This window comes from Lemur catta, chromosome 8 (assembly GCF_020740605.2).
Source record: "Lemur catta isolate mLemCat1 chromosome 8, mLemCat1.pri, whole genome shotgun sequence".
NCBI lineage: Eukaryota > Metazoa > Chordata > Mammalia > Primates > Lemuridae > Lemur > Lemur catta.
The window spans coordinates 50,032,613-50,060,508 of NC_059135.1; the positions used below are offsets into that span (position 1 = coordinate 50,032,613).

General features: G+C 40.2%; 1 long non-coding RNA gene across 4 annotated transcripts in view; it reads left to right on the forward strand.

The window, feature by feature from the left end:
• LOC123643322 overlaps positions 1 to 20,928 on the forward strand; it is a 103,543-nt gene extending 82,615 nt beyond the window's left edge. For 3 of the 4 annotated variants that reach the window (XR_006736761.1, XR_006736762.1, XR_006736759.1), the window contains one exon: positions 20,520 to 20,928. This is a non-coding gene — a long non-coding RNA (uncharacterized LOC123643322). Of the gene's footprint in view, positions 1 to 16,015; positions 16,203 to 20,519 lie in introns of all 4 variants that reach the window. The other variant, XR_006736760.1, reaches the window with a different exon arrangement.
• Positions 20,929 to 27,896: the final 6,968 nt, after the last annotated feature.

The following is a 27,896-nucleotide window of genomic DNA, read 5'->3' on the forward strand; positions in this document are numbered from 1 at the left end:
ATTCTATCACCTAACATTCTACCTAAAAATCTAATATAATTTGCTTTTTATATTTAATGTTAATTGTTTCCCCTCTCCACTCCCCATGTGAAGCCAGGATTGTTGATTTGTTCATTGATTTATTCCAAGCATTCAGAGCAGTGCCTGGCACATAGTAGGTGCTCAATAAATGTTTATGGACTGACTGAGTGAATCCTCTTTTGCATAAACTCTATAATGATTTTCATTGACCTCATAATAACGTCTGACTTCTTCATGTGGCATATATGAGCCACACCAGCTTACCTATCCAAATATATTTATTTTTCATTTCTCTCCTGAATGGTTCTGGCTCTACCAAACTATGGTCTATCTTGCTTGTGGGTCTTTGCACATGCTGGTTCTTTTGCCTGGAATTCTCTTTGTGCTCCTTCCTCCTGGCTAACTCTGATTAAGTTTTTAGGACTCAGTTTTTTCTTTTCTTTTTTTTTCCAGGAAGCCTTGCCTGGCCTTCCAAGTGTGTGTGTTCCTAAAACACGCTGTACTTTATCATAGCAAGTTTATATTATATTGGCATTGACTTCTCATGTCTCTTTCTTCTTTAGGCTGTAAGCTCTATGGGAGCAAGAGCCAGGCCTGCCTTGTTCATAGTTTTCTTCATGCCAAATGCAGTGCCAGGCACCTTGTAGGAGATTCATTAAGTATGTGTTGAATCAATGAATCATGAAAGGAAGTGTGTGTAACTCAAAGCTAGGATCATTCTACCCAGTAAGATCTGGGGAAGACTGGATCATTGCCTTTTCTAAGTTGTTTTGACTATCTCTAGGGGTTTATTACTTCTGCCACCAAATCTCCCTTTTGCATTGTTTTGCTCTTGCTCCTTAATTTAGTACAGTGCAGTACACTGCAGTAGTTTAGCATATGGCCCTGGTTTTCTACCATCTAAATTCAAATCCCACCCCTGCCATTTACTGGCTTGCTAACCTCTCTCTGCCTCAGTTCCCTCATTTATATAATGGGGATGAATGTGATGATAATAGTGCCTACCTCATGGTACCTTACAAGATTTAATTAGTTTGTGCATATAAAGTACAAAGAGTTTAAGATACACTAGGTCTCAATACATTTTAGCTTTCCCAATCAGCTACAGTATTACAGCATATAAACAAGGCTATTGCATTTAGCAGAATTTGCTCTGAATGTTTGCAGGTTCCAAGCATGTATTACAGCAAATAAGCAAAGACACCTCTGTTGGGAAATGCCCTCTTGTCCATCCACCAGAAATTTTTCTCTAGCACTTGTCTTATCCTGTGCCTTTGCTCTTCCATAGTCTACACCTTGGTACCTCTCCCCACAATGGTGACTTGAAATGCTAACTTGTCTCCTCTGTCTGTTACGTAGTGCACGTAAGCTCTACTGCTCCGTGTCTCCTTCCAAACTGGACTCCACACCCATTTTCATGTATATAAAGTTCAGCCTAGGTGGGCCACCTCCGGGTTTCACTGATGCTCATCTTCCCTTTAATGGGGGCCATTTTCCTTAGGAGGCAGCTTTAGTTTTACACTGCAAATTTCTCTTCTTCATTACAGGTGAAAGAAAAAAATGATAAGTACCTTAACAGGTGTGTGTGTGTGTTTGTGTGTATGTATGAAAAAGGTGTTCTTTGTGAAGCTGAAAATATTAGGGGAATAAGCCAATTCTCAGCTTTTGCTTTGCTTTTGGGACAATGCAGCTCCCTTTGGCATGAACAAGACTGGCGGAAGTCCCCAACCCCAGGGAAGCATCCTTTTGCCTTCCCCCCAAAGAAGTCCTTGCATAAGTACTGTGTTGGAAGCAGCCACGTTAGCAGGACTCAGCTGCTGCAACCTTGTAAATGCCAGCAAATAAAAGTGTCAGCAGCCTGGGCTGTGGATGGCTGGCAGGGCCTGGAGTTTAGTGCTGTTCTGTTGAGATCGGCCTTTGTAGGGGGCTGGTTCATATCCAGCCCACATGAGTAGTGATTCAAAGTTATTTCCTACTGATGGCTCGTTCTGACCCCAGGAAAAGGCCTTTGGAGGTCTCCAGCAGGGAGGAATACCCACTCAACTTGAACTGCCCTCTCCCTCCAACAGATGGCCCCATCCTAGGTAATGACGGCATTTTGAATGGTTGGTAGATGCTTCCCTACCACTGCCTAGACTGATAATAGAATTTTTGTATTACTTCTCATGGGACCCATAATCACATGAAAAAAATATAAGAAGACTCATTTTCTTTTCACCACTGGATATATTTATTTACAAAGAGGGACTTTAAATGGCCAGAGGCATATACACTTACTGGTAGTAAAACTCCACCGTGTGATTCACTGATTTCTCCAGCCATGCTTCCTGCAGCACTGAGGCTTTGTAATGTCACAGCGCTCAGAGAAGAGGTTCAGCCATTTCTGCCTTGTGCCACTGGACAGATGATTCCTGCGTTTGGTGAGTTTGGCAAAAGCAAACAGTGTACTAGGCCTGAGGGTAACTTTTACATTTCAATTTGAGAGAAAAATGCAGCTTTGGCCCTTGATATTGATGGTGTAGGAGAAAATGCTTGTTTCTGGGTTGTGGATACGCAACAGTCTGGCTTCCAAAGCCTGTCCACCGACAGCAGGATCCTAGCTACGCGGCCAGGAAGGTTTCACCAGGGTGAGGTCTCAGGAGGGAAGGAAAACAGAGCCACATGTTGCTAAATACTCACGGTCATGGGCATGTTAATGGCTTGGACATCATACAGAGGCATTTCAAATGGTGTTTTCAAAGAATTTAAGACATGAGAAAATGGGATCATTAGTAAGTGAAGGAAACAAGTAGGATGTAAAATATACATAGTATGATCTTAACTCTGTAAAACAATAGATATTAAAAGGGACACACACCCGGATGCCCATAGTGGGTGGCACACTTATTACTGTGCTTTAGTCTTGTGTCTATTAATAATGTCTTATGATTTCCAGGCTTCCTATAGTGTAGTGAGCATATATTACATTAAAAAGCTCTACAAAATAAATTTTGATTTGAAAAATAAAAGGGGAACAGTCTACTTCTATCAGTGACAATTTAAAAGGGTTTGATCTTTTACAATGAAGGAAAACAACTGTTATTATTCCCTTTTATCATTCTCTGTGAGTGGGTAATATAGCCCTAGCCTACTTAAACCCATTCTTGTGATTTGCTGTGTATTTTCTTATGTCAAAAATAATGATGTATCACGACCTGGGTTTGTTCATTTGTGACAGATGCTAACTTTTGGGGGTAAGTCAGGACCACTTGGTTTTAGCTTTGATGCTGGAGGGCTTTATCTTTTCATCTTAGAGCAATGTGACAAAATTACAAGATACATGCATATAGTGATTATATTTACATATAAAAACTTGCCAGTGTAGTTACTGTTACAATAAAATCTTGTTTAAAAAAGTAATCAAATAATTACATATTCTAAGTTGCTGAGCTTTTATTTTTGGTGTTTGATTATATAAGGAAAAAAAGGCAAATTGCTTTATTTAATAACTCCAATCTCTTTTCTCTCACCACAACACGATACTGGTATGTAAGTTTCTAATGGGTATGTAAGTTTACAAGATATATCGTTAGGTCATATCTATTGAGTGTAATCTCATGCACATTTCACGTATGTGTTTATGTTCTAACATAGGATTCTAGAAGTATATCTTGTGGAATAATTGTTCCATGACATGTTTGTGAAAAAAGGGTTCTGTGCTCAAAAAATTTGGGAAACACTATGTACTGTACCACCTCCCAACTCTATTATCAGTCCACCTACTCATATTAAAGGCTCCGAAATGTTCTGCAGTAAAGAAATCCTTTAAACTCTGTTTAAACCGGTATTCTCCAAACATATCCAATCAGGATATTCAGAAGCACCACCTCCAAAGCACTGCAAGAGCCTACATCATCAAAGAAACATTAAATGACTTTCTTTTGCTGTAATTAAAAAGAAACAGGAAAGTAGACAAATGGAATAAGCAAGATTTTTTATAAAAATAACTCATAAAGGGTTTTATGCTTAAATCATAACCTTCTGCCCCAAGTCCTTTGATTAACTACAGGATTCCTGAGATTCTTAAGTGACGGTAACAACCATTGCTTTAATTCCGGTCACAAAAGCACTAGAAGCCAGTGTACAGTTCTCCTTGGCCATCTCTAATAGTTTTGATTTGTTCCCTAACTTAAGGGTAATGACTGCAGTATCTGCAGAGTTATCTGTTTGGTGTAGAATGTTAGCACCCACTCTTTACCCCTGACTCTAGAAATACCCTCCTTCTGCTTCTTTTAGCTTCTTCTCTTTCTCCTTCTGTCTCAGACCCCACAGTGACTATGTGAGTATAACAAGCTCTCCCTGTAACACCATTTGGCCTCCCAACTCTATCAGTTATCGGGTAGGGCAATGGATCCCCATTCTGATAGGTACATGCTTGCCTCATTTAAAGGACGGTTTTTAGGCTTTCTTGGCAGCAAAACTTTGAGGATATTATGTCTTTGAGAAGTCTATGAAGTCTTCTGGGCCTACTTTGTGACATTTATATTTTTTTCAAGGATGGTGGCTGTACTTGTGTAGTGCCTAATGTATTGGAATCCTCCATTATTATCTTGTGCTTTTGAAATCAGCCTTGCACTTACTGAAGTGTGGGCAAATCTGTAAACAAAGAGAAGTGTTTGGGGATGTCAAAGCTGTTTTACAAAAGGTATCCATGACAAGGCTAATTGATTCAAGGGACTTTGTTTTCAATAAAGGAACAGAGATTAGTTTACTGTCGATCTTAATTATTCCATCCATCAACCATTTGTTGCCCTGGGCAACTGGCATCATCTTTGCCACTTGCTAATTTTAGCTCATTTTACTCAGTGAGGCTTGTTTCTTTTGTTTCATTTTTGTGGATCTGGATGAGGAAAAAAGGAACTGACATATTTATGGATGAAATTTTAAACTGTGCAATACTGAATGTACCAACAGAAGACATTTGCTCTTTTTTTTTCCCTTTTCTTTTTATTTTACTGCAGATTGAAATTTATGAGCTATATGTGTTTGTGGGTGTATGTATACAGGTGAACCAGATATGAATCTGTAAATGAATATAAGCTGGCCTACTTGCAAACAAACCAAAATGAGTGAGGAGAAAATAGAATTACCTTTGGCAGAGGGTATTTGGTCACAGTCTCAAGAGAGTATGGAAGTTCTGGCTCTTGGAATTTAAATGTGCCCGGTTGCCCAGTGTCCTTTTTCTTATATTACTTTTAAATTAGTTTGGATTTTGTTTTGCTAGCTCCCAAATCCCAACCCACCTTTCTGCACATCTCCCTTTTTCATTCCTGTGCTTTTATGTGTCTTTGCCCTGTCTGCCTCTGCATACCACTGTCTTCCTGGACCACTTTGAATATATGCATTGTGCATAGAGGGGTCTTCTAATTGCAGCCACAGAGAAGATGCAAAAGGCAGGGATTTGCACAGATAAAACACAATAAAATACTTCCAGAAAAGAACAACTACATGGCTAAAAACACTGTGAACCTATTTTGTGATTTGATCAAGGAGTGTAACATAATGCAACTTGTTTAAATATTGTGTTTAGATGTTCACTTGTCTGGACAGGTAAACTCAACTTCTTTGGAGGCAGCCTTGTTTATGTTGAGGCACAAAAATCACAACTGCTTGGCACCTGCTGGTTCCTTCTAATTGCTTCACATTATTGGCATAGGACTAAACTGTGTAAGTCTCATCATATATAAGTAGAGTTTTCTAGTATAATCAGATGGAATTCATCCCAAGCTAATCCAACAGATTTAATTTCTATCTCTTCCCTTTTTGGCTATGTGACAGTTCTGATAATAGTTCCAAGGTTACATAAATGACTCCTGTCTTTTTCAGAGATCATATTTGTTACAAGGCAAAGAAATTAATTTAGGGTAGCTCAAGTCAAAATAGGGCTGATTAAAAGGGTGTGGGGTCAGTCTTATGGAACCCAGTTATGGGAAATGCACCTGGGCTTCCCTGGAACTAGAATGCCGCTAGGAAGCTACTCTCTCTCTCTCTGTGCCTGCATATTTTCTCATCTCTGCTTTTTTCTATAACTATACTTCATTATCCTCTGTGACAGATCAGCTTTCTTTCTAAGGCTCTTGTTTTTATGCCCATGTAGGGCCACCATGTTACATGATGTTACAGCTCCATGCCTATCACCGTCTGATGAACTTTCACTGACCCTTTTTCTTAGTTCAAATGAGAAATTATTATTGGTCTCCCCCACCAGACTATAAACTCCGTGAAGGTAGGAGCCTTAGCTGTTTTGTTCATCACCATATTCTCATTGTCTAGTTTATGAGCTACAGTAGGTATGCAATACATTGGCAAGTAAATGATAACTTCAATATCTGGACATCCTAAGGTTTATTTCTGTTGACTGATATATTTTCTTCTTTTAGTTTTGGTTAAATGGCCTCTTATTAAATGCTGAGCATTGCATATGAGAAATTGAAGAGGTCATTTGAGGTTCTGGATGATGTTCTCATTACCCAGAGAGTATATACTTTCGCTTCTGACACTTAGACATACCTGCATTAGAATAAAAGCTAATTACCTTAATCCAATCTGAGATTGAGCTAATATAAATTTATGTTTAAGTCTTTACAGAGATTGTTTATTTCTAATTAGCCCTTATTCTTAGGGTGTAGACCTACAGTGATTCCAACAGAAAGTTTGGGGTGTTTTCAGGGCCCTTGGTCTTGGTGGGCCCTGAACTCTGATTTTTTTGTCTCAACAGCAGAAAACTCTTCACAACTTTTTAGCCTCTTAGCTGGTACTTAAAATGCCTCAAGAAGAAAGATGTTGCCAAATGTCAGGCTAATTGCTTTCCTTTCCTTCTCTCCAGGATCATGGCCCTCAGGTGTTTTGATCTTGGTAGTTGTTTCATTGCATTTTAATTTTTTTTTTTTGGTAGTTTAGCCCATCTGATGGCTCTGAGTGAAGAGCTTGGTTTGGTGCCAGTCTAGTCTACCATATCCAAAAGTGGAAACTAATTGTTGAGTTAATGAACAATATATTCTAGGGAAAGAATCTGATGGGCCTATTCTAGATTACAGGTCTAATCATCTCCGGCCAGGGAATGGGATAATGTAGTACTCGGACGAGCTGCTCTGCTACGAATAAGAGAGGCTACGTAAGGGGAGAAACTGGGCACTGTAGGCACTGTCACAGTGTCTGCTTCAACTGTCATCATCATTATCATTGTTGTCCTTTTTAATCCCTCATCTTTGGAATTTTATGATTTATATAATAAAACTATACAATTTGGGTTTTCTTGTCTGGTTTCAGTATTCTAGGATCTGTAATAGGTATCTTAAATTTTTATTTATTTATTTTAATTGACAAAAATTGTATATACTTATAGTGTAAAATATGATTTTTTGCATTAGATAAATTCTTCCTTTTTTTTATTTCAGCATAATTCGGGGGTACAAATGTTTAGGTTACATATATTGCCTTTGCCCCACCTGGGTCGGAGCTTCAGGCATATCCATTCCCCAGACAGTGCACACCACACCCACAGCATCATGTTTTGAAATATGGATATATTATGGGATGGCTAAACTGAGCTAATTAACATATGCATTACCTCACATATTTATCTTTTTTCTTATTGTGAGAACACTTAAAAAATCTACTTTCTTCACAATTTTCAAGAATACATAACATTATTATCAGCTATAGTCACTATGTTGTACAACATATGTCTTGAACTTATTCCTCCTATCTAACTGAAATTTTATATCTTCTAACCACCTTGTCCCCAATCCATCCCTCATCCCCACCCCAGCCATTGGTAACCACCATTCTACTTTCTGCTTCTGTGAGTTCAACATTTTTAGATTGCACGTATAAATGAGATCTGTATTTGTCTTTCTGTGCCTGGCTTATTTCACTTAATATAGTGTCCTCCAGGTTCATCCATGTTGTCACAAATGACAGGATTTCCTGTAATAGGTATTTATGTTAACAGTTACTCTAATACACTACGATGTTTAATCATCCCTCATTTTTGCCGTTGCCGTCATCAACAGCCCATACACCCAAAATACGTGTCCTAGATCTTATACCAGCTTGCCAGCTTTCCACTGTTCCCAACACTGTCTCTTTCCTCCTGCCCTCCCCATCCCCGAGGTTGCAAGGCCAGAATTTGGCCATTATATTTCTTCTCTCTATCCTCTTCAACACTCTCCACTCCTCAGACATGCAGTTCCTGAACAGCTGACATTTGTTCTGTGCCTCAAGCCAAGTGTCCAGGGGCTGGCAAATTTGAGGGCAAAGCATGATGCCAGAGGAGCAGGGCAGAATGAAGGACCAGGGACACACTGTGGCAAACTGAGCTTCAATGTGAATTTAGTAAGCGGCACCTCCAAATCCTCTCTCACCTGACATACACTGCGTAGTAGTCCTTGAACAGAGGCTCAAAATGGAAATACCGAGGTGAATGCTTGAGTTGATGACAACACATCCATTCTTGCTTGGCTGGTAGTTTAGAAATTAGGAAATAAAAATAAGGAAGAGACGCTTCATTGGGGAAAAAAGGAGCAAGATGGTCAGTTAAGAAATGAAATTTTTCAATTTGCAGGATTAAAATTTTGCTTCAGCTTATCTTTATCAGAATGTGGACAAATCAAAGCTATGCCTCATAGCACTTTATGTCTTACATGGCTACCTAAACTTGCCACTTAGACATAGCAATAATGTCATCATTGTCATAACAGCTAACACCTACTGAGAACTTACCATGTTCTCAATGTGCATTATCATTTAATTTTCACCACAATGCCATAGGGAGGCATTGTCATGATTACATTTATGGACGGTGAAATTGAGGTAAGTAATTTTCTGAAAGTCACATAAAGCTTGGTAAGTGGCAATGCCAATACTTGAGTTCTGGGGCTGACATCGGAGCCCTCACTTTTAGATACTACACTATACTGCCTCCATATGTGCATATAATACATATTAAAACATTCATTTCATGACTATCAATACAGTAAGAAAAATTCCTGGGAAAGTATGATTTTCTGTAGGAAAAGGAGCTCAACAATATAAGCTTGAATTAAAATTTCTGTATTACAGTATTTACCAAACTGCTGCAACAAAATGCAGTGGTTCAGTCAAGATAGATGTCCATTTCTCTTTCATACAATAAGCTGTGGTCCCCAACCCCCAGGCTGCAGCCTGGTGCCAGTCTGTGGCCTGTTAGGAAACAGGGTGTGCATCAATGCCTGAGCTCCATACCCCCTGCCCCCCATGCCACCCCCTCACCCACCCCCAGTCAGTGGAAAAATTGTCTTCCCTGAAACTGGTCCCTGATGCCAATAAGGTTGGAGACCACTGGTCTAGAGGAAAGGAGGGGGGTCCAGTCATCTAGGAATTGATGTTCCTTCCCTCTTATTGCTCTGCCAGTCCCAAGGGTGTTGCCCACATCTGCCTGGTTTAAGCTGACATTATTCTACATTCCAGCCCATGGGAAGGGGGAAAGAGAGAAAAAAATCAAGAGCTGGAACTTGCACACATCGTTTCTGCTCACATTGTATTTATAAGAACTTAGTCACATTGCCATCCTAGCCGCACAGGAGGCTGAGAGATGTATCTGGTCTTTATCTGGTGGCTTTTTGCCTTGCTAAAAATTGGGAGGGGGTTCTATTTCTAAAAGGCAGAAGGAACAGTTAACTGGGGAACACCTAGCCTCTGTCTAACTTTCAAATTAGTAACACCAATAATAATATACTTATGAGTTTGAAATTTTTGAAGTTATCTGGCATTGGTTATAAATGATTCTTTTCCTTATTTATAATAAAACTATCTTGCCTTGGATATAATCCAAATAATCAGAATAATACTCTAACTCAAAGCAATTTCTATAGTCTAAATTATATTAAAACCAGAAGAAATTAGAGGGCATTGTAGTACTGCAAAAGGTATTATAAACAGTGTTGAGATAAACTTCACTATATAATTAAAGGATATTTATGGGTACACATGGTATAGGGCATATGACTAGATATTTGGAAACAGTTTACAGAGATGCATTATAAACATGCTATCCCTTCTTTATTTGATTTGTGAGATAAGATTGATGGGTGTACACATAGAACAAAAGGGGATTTAATAACAGGGTTCAGCCTCACACCAAATAGATATTCTGATTTAAAACAAACAAGCACATCAGCATGAAAGCTCATGACACTAAGCTGCTAGGCTTGATTAGCATCTTTGGACAAATTAAGATTCTTTAAATCCCTTGTGAGGGACCGTACAGAATGCAGTCATCCAAGCAGCTTGCAGCCCAGGCAAATGAGGATATCTAGGACTGCATTTTTATTTCCAAAGAACGTTTGCTCTGGAAATTTCTGTGCATGAGTATTGATGAAAATTCACAATAGTCCCTGCTTCATGTAAAGCAAAATACCCTTTTGGGTGCAGCCAGGCTCTGAGTTACTGCCATTTGCCATTATTCAGCATGGCCTGGCTCCTGAAGTCAGGGCTTGTTTGTTCTGGTGATTGCACAGTCTCTTTGTCTTGCATACTTTTGCAGTCCTGCTTGCCTGAAGCAATCTAGTTTTAGTTCGTGGACCAGGAGGAGCTTCTCCAGGGATGGGCACTTGACTCACAGAACATGAAGCTGCAAGCATCTCACAGAGTGCAGTCCAGCAGCCTTGAAAGATGAGGGAATCGAGGCCCTGGGAAGTTGAGGGGCTTCATCATGGCTTCCTGGCTAGTTTAGGGTAGGGTCTAGAACCTACATCTCTGGACTCCTAGTCCAGTGCTCTTTCCCAGTGCCAATTGCCTTTATTAATTGCAAATATTAGGCAATTTGGGAATTTACTTAAAGTTTTTTAAAATTCTATCTTTTTGTATAAAAACCATTTTAGAATTAAAAATGTTTGGATTCTCCCATGAATTAGGCATTCCTGGCACAGGTAGGGTCTGTCCCAAGGGCCAGGAAGGTCTCACCTTGACTAAGAGCTCTTATTTAGACTGGGAGATTATTTCCAAGTGAGTTATCTGTATCCAATCATTGTAATTGTGTGTATGTGTGTTCAGAACATTAATTTACTAACTATAAACATTTAAAAAGTCACAATTTTAAAAACTGTTTTAGCACAGTGTATTTTGTTTTCATGAAATCAGAGACTTGACAATTGAAAGCCATGAGGGCCTTGTGATCTTTGAGAGATGCTGGAGTAATGCCAGGTGGAGGTACAGGGTTGAGGCTGAACAAACATTTGTTGAACTGAGTTTGAGTCCTGATCATAGAATTAAGCTTCTGTTTGATTACTTTGCTGTTGAGTTCAGTCCTGGTGAAAATTGGTGAAGTACAGTAAAAGGAGCACAGGCCTGATGTGAAGACATATACCTAGGACAGTAACTGCATTTGAGAGTTATGTAGCCTTTGTCCAGTCACTTATGCTTCCAGAGCCTCAGTTTTCTCATCTATGATATGTGAATAAGATCGCTTGCTTCACAGGAAGTTTGTTGGGAGGATCGAGTAAGCTGATGTCTGTGAGGGTCTTTTAAACTGGGAAGCAGCATTCCCATGTGCAGCATATTGGTTTCTGTTATTATTGTAGTAGCTTTATTATTATTTCAATTGTAGTTGATTTTCAGTTTAGTGGTACATGTTCTAGTAAATTAAGCTGTTGTAAGCGAGATGGAAAAATATGCCAAGCTGGTCATAGGCACTATGGTCTAAATGTTTGTGTTTCCTCAAAATTCACATGTTAAATCCTAACCCTCAAGGTAACGGTATTAGGAGATAGGGCCTTAGGAAGGTGGTTAGATCATGAGGGCACAGGCTTCATGAATGGGCTAACTGCCTTTAGAAAAGAGGCCCCAGAGAGCTGCCTTGGCCCTACCATCACATAAGGACACAGTGAGACGGTCCCATCTATGAACCAGAAAATGAGCACACACCAGACACTGAATTTGCTGGCACCTTGATCTTGAACTTCCCAGCCTCTAGAACTGTGAGAAATAAATTTCTGTTGTTTATAAGCAACCCAGTTTATGGTATTTTGTTATAGCAGCCCAAATGGACTAAGACAATAGGGAAGTATGTTTGGCTCACGCATTCATGCAATGATCTGAGAACCTGACAACAAGCAGTGCACCATCAAATCCAGAATATCTTTGTTGACTGGTGGATACCTTCTTTGGGTATCATCCAACCTGCTAGGAGAGGCCATCTCAGCAGCTTTAGGTGCCTCTGGGAAATAAGCAAGAATGGGCAGTCTTTGACCACTAGCATGCTCCTTCGGTATCTAGGATATCTATTCTCTACTAACCTCCGTTATTTCCCTAGGACCATAGGGAAGTAGTCATAGTAAGGTGGCCAGGAGGGCAAACATAATCCCTGAGCAGTCACAGGAACATCCCTGTCCTCTGGGCATACATAATATTGACAATCTGAACCCCTGATCCTGTTTTGATTTGATTTTGTCTTTTCTTCTTCTTCTTTTTTTTTTTTTGGTAATGAAATCCCACAAATATAAAAATCTGGGGGCATTTGTTCCAGACATAAAATGCTCCCTCCAACAGTTATCCCACTTCCTTCTTAAGGCTCTACCTTCATTGAGATTTTTATGTTAATCTTGCTGATGAAGATGGGGAAAAATTCTTAGTAGAGGCTTGGTGAGGAATGTCATTAATTCCCTGGAAGTCCAAGTACTCGAGGGATTTATTAATATTATGTGAGGCACTAAAGCAGGAGAGGGCAAAGGAACCAAGCAGGCTGGCCTCAAAAGCCTATGGGTCTGCAGCTGCCCCTGTTGGCAATAGGAAGTTACGGAAGTGTTTTAAGCTGGGAATGACAAGACCAGGTTTGCTTTTGATCCCTCTGCTCCCTCTTTGAACCTTTGCTTTGAGGCCCACAGAGCTCCTAGACCTCTGCTTGTGGGAGCCAGAGAAGTGAGGTCTGAAGGCACATGTCCCAGAAGGATAGCTTGGGTGGGGTGGAAGGGCCAGCAGTTTCCTCACAGGGGAGAAATGATAGAGGCAGGTTATTTTTGGCTTTATGGCAGCAGAGAGGATGATGTACTATGAAGTCAGAAGATGGTCAGTGCTGCCAGGGCTGAGTGAGAGGCTGTGCTCAGAGGTCTTCCCAGAGCCTGGCTGTGGTCACATGCTGCTGTCACTGCCAGAGCAAGTTCAATTCCAATTAGCCCTATCAGCCCTGACCAGTCCATCTACAGCCAGCTTGTGCTTTTTTTTTTTTCTTTTTTTAACTTTAGAAGGAATGGAGCACAGCAAATAAACTTTCCATTGTAGTGAAGCTAGCCCCCAAATCACAGGACACCTGTATCCAAGCCAGATGCTTCACGCAGAGATCCATTGTGTGATCTCCAGTTGTCCCACATCGCAGGAATATTCTTAGTCTCTCAAGGCAAGCACAACTTTGGCACTGAAACAATTTCCTGGTTTACATAAAGGCATGTTGATAGTGCTTTTTAAAAATCATTATCTAATTTCTTTTTTAAATTTCAACATATTGAGAGGGTACAAATTTTTTGTTACATGGATACCTTTTATAATGCTTAAATCTGCCAATGCTTTGAGACCACTGGCAGCATCTGTGAGGGATGCTGAGGAGAGCATTCTGATATTGACGGGAAATTGGCTTTGAAGAATCTTTAACTCTAGGACTGTGCATTCTGCGCACAAAGAGAGAGAAAGAGAGAGAGAGAGAGAGAGACAGACAGACAGACATGAGAAAAGGAGAAGAAAGGAGGGGAAAAGAGTTGGGAAGGAAAATGGGTACAGGTTGAGTATCCCTTCTCTGAAATGCTTGGACCCAGGAGTGTTTTGGATTTTGGATTTTTTCACATTTTGGAATATTTGCATACACATAATGAGTTATCTTATGTTCATGAAACCCATGTCTAAACACAAAATTCATTTATATTTCTCTTATAAATAGCCTGAAGGTAATTTTATACAATATTTTTAATAATTTTGAACATGAAACAAAATTTTGACTGGGTTTTGATTGCCACCTGTAACATGAGATCAGGTGTGGAATTTTCCACTGTGGCATGACGTCAGCTCTCAAAAAGTTTTGGATTTTGGCTTTTCAGATTAGGAATGCTCAACCTGTACAATGACTGCCTCTCCTAATTGTAAATATGCAAGCTGAAGTTTAGAGAGATCATCATTCCAACTCCTATGTGAAACCCAATTTAATTTCTCTTGATTTCTTTCTCTTTTTTCCTCTCTTTTTCATCCTCTTCTCTCAGTTTGCTGCTGCTTTTGCTTCTCATTCTCTTTTTAAAAGGAACTGGTAAATAGAAAATTTTCTTACTCTAGTACAAAGTTGCTGGAAAAAAAAATCAAGAGTTCATTTTATCTGGGGATTTTAGAAACCTAGCATCTCAGAGAAACCTATGAGAATGTGTGATGGAACAATTGCAAAACATGCAGACAGTTACACAGGTATTTTAAAGCTGGTGCTTCTGAGGGGTGATTGGATTAGGCAATTATCCTTGTAAAGGAGTAACTTAATCTGTGAGATACTTCCCCAGCAGAAAACTCATCATACTTGACTGGTTTAAAATAATTTCTTCACAAATTGCACTTAAAAATAATTGGAAATTTTAAAAAAGAAAATCTAATTTTTTCAATTAAAAAAATCAACTTTTAAAATTCCTCCCTGGTGGTCTAGTATTATTAAATATTCTTCTGGATTTTTTTTTAATCTTGCTTTATTGGAAGGAGAAAAACAATTATCTGTAAACGTAATTTTTAATGCATGGTAATAAAAATAAATGGCACAGTTCTGCCGCAGTTCACCTAAATCTTCTTCCCTGGTGGTCTAGTGGTATTAAATAATCGGTACCACATGTATTCATCATTTGCTGACAGCAAAAGAAAAACTTTGGCATTTTATTGTCTAAAGAAACATGCATGATGTTATTTAGGTTTCTGGGGGTGACTTTGCTGATGGTCTGTGAAGAAATGTTCATTTTCCATGCTGGTGGGGTTGTGCTTTGTGTTAATTTACATGGCAGTTAGTATAAAACCAGAGACAGGCACTGTTTTCAAGGTTGATTTGAGTTCCTCTTGCAGGTTGCACTAAGAATGCTTTTTTCCTGTATTCATTGGGGAATGAAAATGTGTTATATATGGTTAACTCTGTGTTTGGTGGGAAACAATTGCAATTGAGTAGCATGAGAAAACGGTAATATTACAGAATAAGTGCTATTATTTATTTATTTAGTTTTACAATTGTGTAGGGGTGAGCTGTTAGCAACTTCAGGAGAACTTTTCCACTTTGGTTCCTTGTGCCTATCCCCTTACCTGGATGTGGCCAAATTATTATGACTTATATAAACAGAAAATTCCAAACATGAAAGTTGATTCACAGTTCTGCTTATGTGTATTAGAACAATGTCTTGTTTCCTTTTGTGAAAAAAGATAGACTTATAAAAACTTCAGTGAGAAAGTTGGAGTTGGTGCCCTTACTGGAGCATGAGAAAGCACACGGGCTGGCTGGACCATGCAGATGTGATCTGTGTGTCAGGTTTTTAAAAGGTAAAATGAAAGGCAAACCATCTCATTTGCATAGGTATTTTCATCCTTTTCTTTATATAAATAAGAAAAACAGTTCTAATTAAAAAAATCACAAATGAACAGATTCTTTCTAGATTGTCTATTATGGGTCTTTTGTGCAAGTAAATGTGTCTGCAATTTTTAAAGAGTTTAGAAACTCACCTTTGTAAGCATTAGTTAAGATTTGCGTAGAGTGGTAATGCCAGAACAGAAGGAGCTCCCATTGCTAAGAGTGAAAGCAATGAAGTCCCTTTTCCCGAGAAATCCATGCCTTACATAATTGAAGTGATTTGTGAAAGAGTAGAGGAATGATGGTTATGACCATTTATGTATTTAATGGAGTGGTTTTGTCTCGACTTTTAGACAGTAGAGGGAAAGCAGAAGCACCATGCCAATGTGTTTCCTTTTGTTATTTCTAAAGGGGTGGCACCGTGTCATAGCCATAAACTCCCAGACAGCATTGAATTCAACTTCTACCACCATCACTTATTAGCTGTGTGACATCAAACAACTTAATTAAACTGTCTGAACCTCAATTTCTTCACTTGTAAAATGGCGGACAAGAACACTTACCGTGAGGATTGAGCAATCTCTTAGCACAATGGCTGGTACGTGTGATAAGTGTTCAATATATGCTAACTTAAAAAAAAAAGAAATTTATAGACAAAATTACTACTTTTCATGTTCTGGGGGAATTTGTTGTTTTGAATTTTAAAAATTCTTCTCTAAAATTGCTCTAGTCTTGGATCATAAAATCCCTAAAAATGAGATTTTTAAAAAAGGGAGATAATAACCTTGTAAACTCCTAAGTTTATATGGCTCCAAATCAACAAGAAAGAGCAGTACTCCCTGATCCCATTTTCCTTAGAAGCTCTTCAAACTGCCTTCAGAGCTACCTTATTTATCACTTTAAGTTCTGGAAAGAGCAGAATGTGGACGTTCAGTGTTGTCTCAAATGTCCAGCACCTGCTATGTTCCCAAGAGTTCATAAGTAAGAAGTACCCATTAGATTGTTGTGAGATGCACTTTTGATTTCACTATTTAAACAAGTTGCAATAACTCAAGGAATTCAAGCCAAAGGAGCAAAACAGATTTTATTTTACCAGGGTCTTAACACTTTCCCACCACCTTGATGAGGGTGGTCCCTCTTTCTCCCTAAGAAGTCCAGCCATGTGAGCCATAGGTATTTTCCTCCTCAAAGAGTTTCTCCTACGCTAGCAGTATAAAATAATTAACTTTAGCTCTGATAGAAATCTTCAGTTTGTAATTGGGAACATGTGTGCTGGGATTGAGTCGGTTGCTGCTGCCAAGCTGTGTGTGGCAGAAGTGAATCTCTGCTGAGCTCCAAAGCATTCCGGGTTTTAGGGCAAGTCAGTCCCTCTGCTGGAGTCCTTATTAATAGGTTTTATTTAGGTGGCTTTAGCAATCGACTAGAAAGAGAAAAGCTTTTTGTAAAAGGTTTGAAAAACAGCCTTGAAGCCCTGGTGGGAACAGGTTTTAATTTTGTGGTGCTTTGATTTTAAAAGATATTTGATGCTGTGGCTTTTTCTTTAAACTTCTCCCCCAGTTGATGCTAGCGGTATCCCTTGACTTGTGGGGGAACCTCCCTCACAATGTAGCAATTACTGATTTATGTTCCAGTGATAAGAATGTGTTTTATTGTGGTCATAATATTTGTTCAACTTAACTACTATGTACTGTAAAGTATCATAAAAACTTCTCCTCTGATCAAATGTTATGAGACAAAGGATCATAAACTCTCTTAATCCATGCACTCCACTCCTGTGCTCTCTGTGGGCATGCCACCATGGAGAGAGGACGGACTGTGGCCCCAGGATAAATTCCTGTGTCCTCCGCCTCAGATTTTAAATCCAGTCCCCAATATAGGTCGTTTAAGCGTTTCTGATGCTTTCTTGTCATCAGCTGGACTCCCTTTCAGGACTATTACCCATCCGTTTGTAAAAAAGTTTAGAAAGACTGTTCATTTCTCATGGCTCCATCTCAATTTCTCATCAGTCTTTCCCCAGGCTATTTTGGAAATTATTAATTCCAGAGTTTTGCTGTCAATGTTTAAACACAGCTTAGGTTCGTGTATATTCTCTGATCATAGCTAAAGAAAAGGAAAAAGACCGTTTCCCCCTCTTATCTTTTATTTATTTATTTATTTATTTGAGAGAGGGTCTTGCTCTGTTGCCCAGGCTAGAGCGCAGTGGCGTCATCATATCTCACTGTAGCCTCCAACTCCTAGGCTCAAGTGATCCTCCTGCCACCTCAGCCTCCTGAGCAGCTGGAACTACAGGTGCACGCCACCACGCCACCTACTTCTTATCTTTTATTCTGATCTATTATTATTAGGGGCAATGGAGCAGCTTTTCTTAAACCATTACTCAGTTCCCCTTCCACCTGAAGCTGACTGAGCTGAGGAAACCATGTTTCTCAGTGTATACTGCTGAAGAAAACCCAGGATTGGCGGGGAAGTGTAGAAACTAGTTTAGTGTTTTTGTGTAAGTTGTTGGATACCCTTCTGTCACTTTTCCCTTGAGAAATGTGGTGACTTGAGGAATGGGTAATGGAGAGTTATGCCATCGTCCAGCCCTCGGTAAAGGGAGAAGCAAAGATGCAAACAGGATGGCACATGGTCAGAGGTGGAAGTTCCTTCTGGGTAATAATGTATGTTAATCTTTAGAGAATATATAGGCATTTATATTGACAAATGATGTAGTTTACAAATTTGATCCCTCTATAGATTTTAAATACCAGTTTTATTAAAATGCTAATAATTCATTATATTTTAAAAATTAATCATTGAACCTTTAATAACTTAATTTGTAATCATTTGGCCTAATAGTCACGGAGGGATCATGGAAGGGAACAGGGAGATAGGCTGAGGCAGGGTAGCACTGTTGTTAAGCAGCGAGTGCTGAAGACCTGCTGTGTGGCCTTGGACAAGTTGCTTAACCTCTCTGTGGCTCAGCTTTCTCATCTGTGACAACGGGGAATAATAAACGTAGCTACCTTACTGAGTTGCTATGAGGAATAAATGTGTTCATTCACATAAAGTGCTTACATTAGTGCCTGACACTTAGCTAATATTTACTGAGCACTTCCTATGATATTTTGGTCAATTACTTGGTTGTTTTTTTAAATAGCAACTGCCTCTTAAAAAATACCAAGTCTATTTACTTGCCTTTCTCCCCACTACAATCTGAGTCTTTTTAGTCATGTTTGTGTCCCTAGCACTACCCTGCAGGAAACATCGTAATTATTTCTTGAACGAATTGAAGCAGGAATGGCAGTGAACTACTGCCTCCTCCTGCTTTCTCCTTCACCACGAAAGAAAGAAAAAGGAGCATGAATTCTGCCACGGTGTATGATTACTCTCCGGGGGTTGTCTGACCACAGCAATTAAGAATTCACAAAGATGATTAATCTTACGTGGCTATGCTAGTAAAATAACTTTGATAGGCTCATTGAACTGGAATTTCCCTAAAGGGTCATAGAAGCCATCTCCCTGCTTTTGGGCAGGTGGTTCTAATATAATGTAGAAATGTTAGCTGTGCACTATTTCTAATAAATCTCCAAAAGAAATAATTCCTTATCTTCCTGGCTGCTAATATATAATAATTTAGTGGCCTATATTTCTTAAATAAGAACTTCATTGAGTAGTTTTAAAGGCATTAAAGATTTAGGTGAGGGACAATGAAATGAATGTCAGACTTAGGAATGAATGTTCCTTTAGGAAGCTGTTTTTCCAACTTTACGTATTCTTTAAAAATAAGCTGGGTAAGTATCAATCCTGTGCAGCTTAATTAGCATCCTGTCTAAGAAGAGGTTCTGTGTACCAGGCACCATGCTCCAGGCTGGGACACAGTATAGCAGTGCACGCTGCACACGTGGTGCCTGCCCTCTTAGAGCTTCTCGTCTAATAGTAAGGCTAGACTTTGATCAAGCAATTAAAAGTACACTGAGTATTTTAGAGAAGATTTTGCTCAAGGAATTCTTTCTGGGGGAGTCACCTTTAAAGAATGGAAAAGGGGGGAAGTTCACTCAGATGAGGTTGCAGAAGCAGGCAGAGGTCTTCTGGGCCATGTGTGGTGGCTTTGGACTTTGTCTGCTTAGCTGAGCTGTGCCATATTTCCCAGAATTCTCTTTCTTGTATAGTTCTGGGTTAATGTAGACCACAAGAGACATTTTATGGGCGATTTGGAAGGCATAAGTGCAGCAACAGCCATCCTTTTCCTGCTCTGGGCACTGGTGCTATGGCAGCTCATGACGCTGTCTGAGAGCTCCTCGTTCACCTCATTGGCAGGGCCAGCGCCTGCAGCTGCTGCGCTTTTGCCTCCTGCCAGATCTTCTCCTTTAGCTTCTTCAAGTTCTCGGCCAAGTGCATGGGCAGCTCCATGGCTAAGATTGAGGTTAAAGTTCGTGAGAGACAGACACACGTTTTAGTTTGTCCTTAGTTTCCAGTTGTCCTTGTGGATCCCGTTCATCTTTGTGACTTCCAATTTGTTCTTGCTCTTGTCCACATGCAGCTTGCTGATGGAGCACCACTCTGATTGATCTCTGATAACTTTAGGCTCAGAACTAGTTACAGAGGCAATGGCCAACATAGACTGCTCCATCAGCTCTCACAACTGTGTGCCGTCTACCCTATTTAATAAGCCCTTTATTCTTTAGCGTGGTGGTTCTTCTAGTCTGATCAAACCCTGACTGACACACCCTGAAAAGGATTTTGGTGTTTATCCTAAGAGCTATGGCAGTCGTTGAAGTGTTCTAAACCAGAGAGTGATGTGATCAGAATTTTTTCCCATTCTGTTTGCAATGTGAAGAATGGCTTGAAGTGGGGTTGTGAGGATAAGAACAAATGTGAGGTCTGTGGGCAGAGAATAATAACTAATAACCATGCTTCTTTTTTTCTGGCCTAGAGTTGGATCACTTCTTCAGCCTTTCCACAATTTGGTGAGGCCGCATGATGGAGTCCTGGCCAATGGAATGAGAGTGGGTGTGATGTCTGCCACTCCCATGCTCAGCATCACTCCATCCTCTCTCCCCTCATCTGCTGGACAGAAGCAGTGGACCCGGTAGAGGACCCAAAAGCCCTAGAAGATAACAAAGCCACAGGATAGAAAGAGCCTGGGTCCCTGAACAACTGTTTGCAATAAGAGTCCTACCACCAACTTCTATTGAACTCTGCTGGGTGGAGGAATAAATTTTTATTGTGTTAAATTGCCTAGATTTTGAGCTTGTTTGTTAAAGTAACAAATGATTAACCTAAGTAATATAGAATGTGGGCAATAGATAATGCTGGAACAAGGTACTGGCAATGGAAATGAAGAGAGCTATTGAGAAAGTAGAATCAGCAGTTCCTGGTGGTCAATTAGATGGAAGGATGATAGAGAAGGATAAGTTAATAATGGGGCAGAGGGAGTCTCAATTTCTAGTTTGGGTAACAGATTGAATACTAGTGCCGTTGATTAAGATAATGAACATTGGAAGAAAAGCAGATTTTGAAAGGAAGGAGTAAGAATTCAGCTTAGTACGTGGGGAGTTTGAGATGCCGTTGAGACCTCCAAGTGGGTATGTTTTTGTTTCTCTCTCTTCGCTTCTCCTCCTGGGAACTTGATATTGGCTATGACAAGTAACTTGTAATATATTGTGATCTGTGTGACATTGTGTGTTGTTTTTTCCTTCTATTTCTTGAAACCTTTCCAAGATTATGTTACACAGTCTCATTTCTATCAATTTCTAATTTATAAATAGAAGGGCCTGCCCTGCATAGGAGGAAGGAGGAAGAATGATTGACTTTGCTAGGTCGTCTTCCTCATCTTTGCCCTTACCTGGCCCTCTTATGGAAGATAAAAGGCAATGCAAGATCGGCATACTCAGAGACATCTTTTTATTTAGGTTTACATGGATTGTAATTGCCAAGAGGTGCTTGGGCTACCTTTACAGGGAAGATGATTATTAGCCTCTATGGTCCAACCGGTCCTTCATGTCTAGAGATAATTAAAATGGACAACAGTGATTTTTCATTTCTTCTGGCTTTGGATGTTGGCCTGTAATGCCCATGACCAAACAGGCATTTATTGATTTCAGTTTTCGTGATCTGCCTATCAAGTTTGGATGCAAACCAGTAACCCAGATGTGGGAGACGTAATATTCCATTGCTAGTGCCTAGATCCATAGTCTTCATTTCCTCTGCTCGCTTCTGCCTCCCTCCTCTAGACCATGATCCAGACTGGCCTAAGTGTACTCATTCATGCAACCAGTAGCTTGTTCCTATTATGTGCCGGGTGATGAGCAGAGAGTATTGGGGTTGCAAAACCCAACAAGTTGGAGTTTCTATGCTACAGGAGCTCATATTTTAGTGAAATTATAGACAAATTTTTAGGAAGTTTTAATCCAGAGTGGTAATTGCTATGGGAGCATGCACAGAGGAGACCAAGCCCAATCTTAAGGAATCAGAAAGGTTTGCATAGACTTGACAGGAGTGAGCAGGAGAAGGGGCTGGGAGGTAAGGGGAGCAGGGGAAGCACTTTTGCCAAGGAAAGACATGAGTAAAGGGGATAATTTTCTGCTTTTAACCCTGGGTGATCTTTGCATGGCACTGTCCACCACACATGGGAGAGAGGGCTGTTCACAGAGAGCTTTCTTGCAAGGGAACTAGGAAACAGGGGACGTTTGCTTCTCCTTGGAGGTTTGTATGGGATGCAGTTCCTTCAATATTTTGAGTCTATCAAAACATCATGTTGTACATCTTAAATATATACAATAAAAATAAATTAAAAATATTTTGAGTCTAAGTTTCTGTGTGTGTGTGTGTGTGTAACCATCTCCCTACTTCTTTTTAAATATTGCCCCCACTAAAGTCTCCAGACTACAGAACATGGCCCTGATGAATGAGATGAGGTAAGATGCTGGTGCTGGATTCAAACATACATTGTTGTCATTCTTCTGCAAGTGTCTGAATCTGACATATGGGAGACAATGATTAAAAACACGAGGGGATCTACATTTGTAGCCACAAACACACAAGGGCAAAGGTGCTTGACAATGATAGTTCAGAAACCGTGGCTCCAGAGGGCTGTATGTAGTTGTGATTGGCAAGAACATGATGGGGATTTTGTGTCAATGTAGGAAAAAGCAGAAGTAACCAGAAATAGACAATATGTGAAACTTCCTTGGGATTTCCAAGGAATGCTCAGGTGATTCAGATGCAGAGGTCCACGGAGCACAATTTTAAGAAACAAGGCTCTAAAAAAATCAACTTAAAATGAGAGGTTTAATTTCCTTTTTTCCCGCAGCTCCATGGAATTGTTTTCCATTCATTTTTGGCTCTTCTGAAGACATTTCCACATGAGGACATAGGGAGAGCACATTTGCAAATCACATTCAGGGTGGTGAGAGAATGAAATTGAAGTGTCAGCAGTTTGCAAGAGGAAGGCTTTTTTTTTTTTCTGCACTCTGTTATTACCTTATTCAATTTTCACTTTATTTTGAAGCACATGTATAGAAATAAGCAAATTATTAATTCAGGCTTGTCTTCAATTTTGTGCTTGGCCTGCAAACCTCTAACATCTCTCCCAGTTCCCCAGGCGGACTGCTGAAGGCTTGGTGATAGGCTGAGGCCAGCATATTCATTATTCAATATGAGCTGCAAGCAATTTGATATTTCATGTGAGCATGTGGCAGAGCTGAGAAGGAGGGGGACATGTCATTCAGGGGAATACAGTCTCGCCTGCTACCATTTTCACGTTTAGCTGAAGGCTTAACATTAGCTATGCTCACATGTTTCAAGGATAAGGATAATTCCATTGAGAATCCTGGTTACAGCCAGGTATTTTTGTCTTTGTAACACGTCCTATTTCTCTGTGCAGAAGAGCACTTCTTGAGCCCAGGCCATATGCTCATCCTCACAGGGGGATGGCGGGGGATGGGTGTGCTTTGTGTGTTCTGTCTGGGGCCTGGGAATGATGAGGTCCTGAACAGCAGAGGGCACAGTCCCTGGGAAGCAACTATAGTTGGTGCAGGTGAGGATGTGCACAGCCCTGCTCCGGAGGCTCTGGAAGCATTTCTAGATAGTGTCTGCAGCGTGTCTCAACACCTTGATTCTACTGGTGGGCACCCACTCTCTTTGAAAGAGGGCTGTTATTAGAGAAATTGGTCCTACTTTCTTCCTTCCTCACATATCTACAAATGTCTTTTCCTCTGCTTACGTACTTATAGGCTACCCCAGGCTTTAGAATTTTAAAATGGAAAGGTCATTAGAGTTCATTTGTTTTAATGTCCCCATTTTTCCCTCTGCAGAAACTTGGGATTGGAGTGGTTAGGTTATTTGTCCAGGGACACACAGCTGGACAAACTAGATGCAGCCCGGGGAGCAGATCTTGGTTATCTAGAGTTACCCAATTGTGTGCTCTTTCTACTAAGCTAGCAAATACCTAAAACTGCCTGAAACAGAGGAAGAGCTCAATTTATAAGTGCTGAATGATAGTTTTTCACGTAAACTATAGTCTTTTCCACAAATGTTTGGTCCAAGATGTATACATTTTCAATACTTTTTCCAGCATGTCAGCAAAAGGTCTGAGAAATGCCTTCTTGGCTATCTGAGAGAATATGTTTCACATTTGCAATGTTTGGAGGCCTGGAGGCTGAACCACCCCTACCCCACCAAACTGCTCTTTCCTGATGTTTTGCAGAGGATAGCTCAGGCCTTCCCTGGCTGATCTGTTAACTGAGCAATATCAGTGGTCACTTTGGGATGAGAACAGTCTCTGTGTTTGAAATAACAACGAACAAACTGATATTGAACTATCAGGCAAAACCAAAAAGATCTGGGATGTCCTCACCCCCAGCCATTCTAAATGGTTTCCTTAAGCAACAGCAGCTGATCATCTGGGCTGCTGCTCTGGCGCATTTTGCTTGCAGTGGACTGAAGTGCCTAGTTAATTGGCAGACAAGGACATGGAGGGCACAGAGAGCAGCTGAGTCCAGGAGATAACGGTGGTTTAGCTGAGCTGCTGGGGCAAGTTAGCATAGCACCCCATCTGGGTGGAAGGTGAAGTTAGAATCATGAAGACTTAAAATATACTTTCCTTGGAACAATCTTAGGGAGCTTCCAACCCCCCATTCTGTTATTTGTTTTGGCTCTCGGTTTTTAGACATATGCACACACGCTTTACACATGCTTACACACACGGTTATGTTTATTGTCACACTCCAGGTGTGACTCTAAAGCAGTGTGGTCTAAGGAATTCCGGGGATCCCCAACATGTTTCAGGGAGTCTGTAAGCTCAGAACTGTTTTCATTATAACAGTTAAGACATTACCTGTCTTTCTCACTGTCATTCTCTCAAGGTGTACGGTGGAGTTTTCCAGTTTACACGACATGTGTTATGCAACAGACCGAACGGAGGAGCAGGTACGAGAATCTGACTGTCTTCTAATAAGCCGCACATTAAAGGGATTTGCAAAGGTGAAAACAATACTGTTATTCTTGCTAAATTTTGTTTTGTTTTGTTTTGGAAAATGTAGTAATTTTACACAGAAATATGTTGTTTATAGTAACGTGGTGGATTTATTATTGCTATTTTAAAGTAAATCAACAAACATTTTACACATTTCTTCATTTTAATTTTTAATATGGTAAATATCAATAGCTATAACTAACATAAATAAAAGTTCTTCGAGGCCCTCCATATTTTAAAAGTGTAAAGGAGTCCTGAGGCCAAACGTGTAAAAATCATTGCTCTAGAGCATTGAGATTTCTCTCTGTCTCTGTTTCTCTCTCTCAAACAGATGCTATAGCACATGTCAAGTGAGGGTTTTCCCTTTCAAAATAATCACTTTGAAGTCCTATATTCACTCTTAGGATAGTGATGTCATTATGGTCCCCTTTAAATCTCCCCTTTGGAGCTGTCTGTGGGCCAGGTTTGAGCTTTCCAGAAAACCCAGTTTTATGATTTTATCTTCAAGCCTTGTTTTTGATCCATATTGCATGATCTCCATCGATAACCTACATTACTCATCAAACCAGGCTTCAGATAACTTTGAACTCTTTGCAACACTAAAATCTATCACTCAAGGGACCAACATCTGCAACCAATAAGGTCATATCAGCTGAGGCATGCAGCCAGTCCTAAGCCACCAAGCTGGGTGGCAGTCAATAAAATAAGTATTTTCTCTCATTCTTCTCCTTCTGTTTGATCTGCTGATATTCCTGCTGGCTGAACACACCTGGAAGCCCACTGATTCAGCTCACATAGGTCACCCCGAATAGTGAGAAGTATGGCTAGTGGGACCAGAAGAGGCAAACAGAAGCATGAGGTCACCAAGCTGTGCATAACATCTGGCTGTGGATAGCTGTGTTCTTTGGGAGCACTGTTCATTCTGAAGACATTCTGCACCTACTCGCTGACCTTGTGGTTTTTATTGACTGTCTCTGCCAGCTGACGGCAACCAGGCAGAACCGTGTGAGATTGCAGATCTGGTGCTTTAGCAATAACAATTATGTTGTTTGATCCTATAGTTTTTGTGATAGGTTAAAGGCAATGCCAACTTGGAAATGATGCATTGAAGATGAGAAGGGAATCTATTGTCTTATTCATGATTATTAAGGAAATTCCATGGGCTGAGTCATAGTACCTGGTGGAGGGGAGGGAAGCTCCTTTCTTCAACTTCCACAATTCATAATTTTATACTCTTGTAGAAGTCTAAAATCTCTATTCACAAATCAAGGGTGTGCTGCCTAAAAAAGATTCAAATGGGTCCAAAAAATCTAGGTTTTAAAAATAGGCAAATGATGGGGTTATTTACACCAATAAATGTTCTGTGCTTCTCAAAGTGATTAAGGACATATTCCCTTGGCATGGCAGAATCACAGGAATGGAACATGAAATAGGACTTGATTTGCCAGAATGTAATTTTCAAGGATGCATCTTTGAGTAAAGAAAAGTAGACTGATTTTTAATAATGCTTGTATTATAATAATGCAAAGTATTTGGGATTAGCAATAACTTCATAGACTGTGGTTGACACAGTCCTTGAGGGTATGTGGTACAACTACTCAACTAGGGCTTGAAAATCCTTATCTACACCCCACACTCCAGTGGGTCATCCAAGCTATGCCTAACCACCTTTGGCTCCCTAGAAGTCCACTGATGTTATGTCCTCAAAAAATAGCAGTTGTCATGGTTCTGATAAACATTTATCATAATGTGATTAATTGCACTAGAATAATCTATTATTGAGATAGGAGCTTACTAGTGGTATGAAAAAAATGCCTCCTTAATCAATCAAATTTAAACTGTAAGAGTCCTCATTTGCATCAAATAGTTTTAATTGGGGGACCGGAGAGGACAGGGTAGAGTCCTGGCTGAATTGAGATGAAACTGTCGAAAGAGACTTCAAGAGAGTGAGGGAGCTAACGTGTCACTTTAGGCAGATGAGTAAGGTACCTTGATGCTCATTGTATAGACGCTAGGAGAGGACCCCCAAAGGATAAGTATGATGCCCAGAATCATGGGGTTCAAGCAGGAACTTGAACTCAGGGCACCCCTTCTCTAGGTCAGGGTTCCTAAGATGAATTTCTAAAGGGCAGGAAGTGTGAAGAGAGAGGCTTCCCCTGGACTAGGGTGGGAGTGTACCCTGCAGAGTGTCCTGCTGCTACGTGGCATTATTATGAGACCTCTACTGAAGAAAGGGGAAATGGAGCTCAGTATTGGTCTGGATTTAAAAATATGCTAGATTGGGTTTAGGAGACGACCAGGGTTCAATCTCATTCCTGGGGGAGGAAAGGAAAGGCCTTTATGCACACCTGTAAATCCTGCCTTTTATAATAGACTAATGGAATGAAGAAATAAAAAATATGCCATCTTCTTACTTGATACAATTAGCTGATCGAATATCTCAATTTGGTAGATTCAGCTGACTGAGTTGAAGCTAGCATCCTGTTTAGCAAAAATATAACCACGGTTAATATAATTGATTCTTTTTCTCCATTCTGCACATATCATTGTGGCTGCCACCTTTTTTGGTAAATGAACCCTTTCAATATTCCATTCTGACTTGTCCAAGGCAGGCAGTTTGAGGGAAAGAGCTTGGGCAGCAGATCATGTGATGTTCCTGGAGTCAGTCTGTTGGCCGTCCTGGCCTGACTGTGTAAATCCCCAGAGCTGATTCCCAGGCTCCTCCGTGGAGGTTCTGGCCCTGGGGAACAGATCCTAGAATCTATATTTTTAACAAGCTCCCAGATAATTCTGAAACTGCTCTAGGTTTGGGGATTAATAATCAAAGATTTTTCC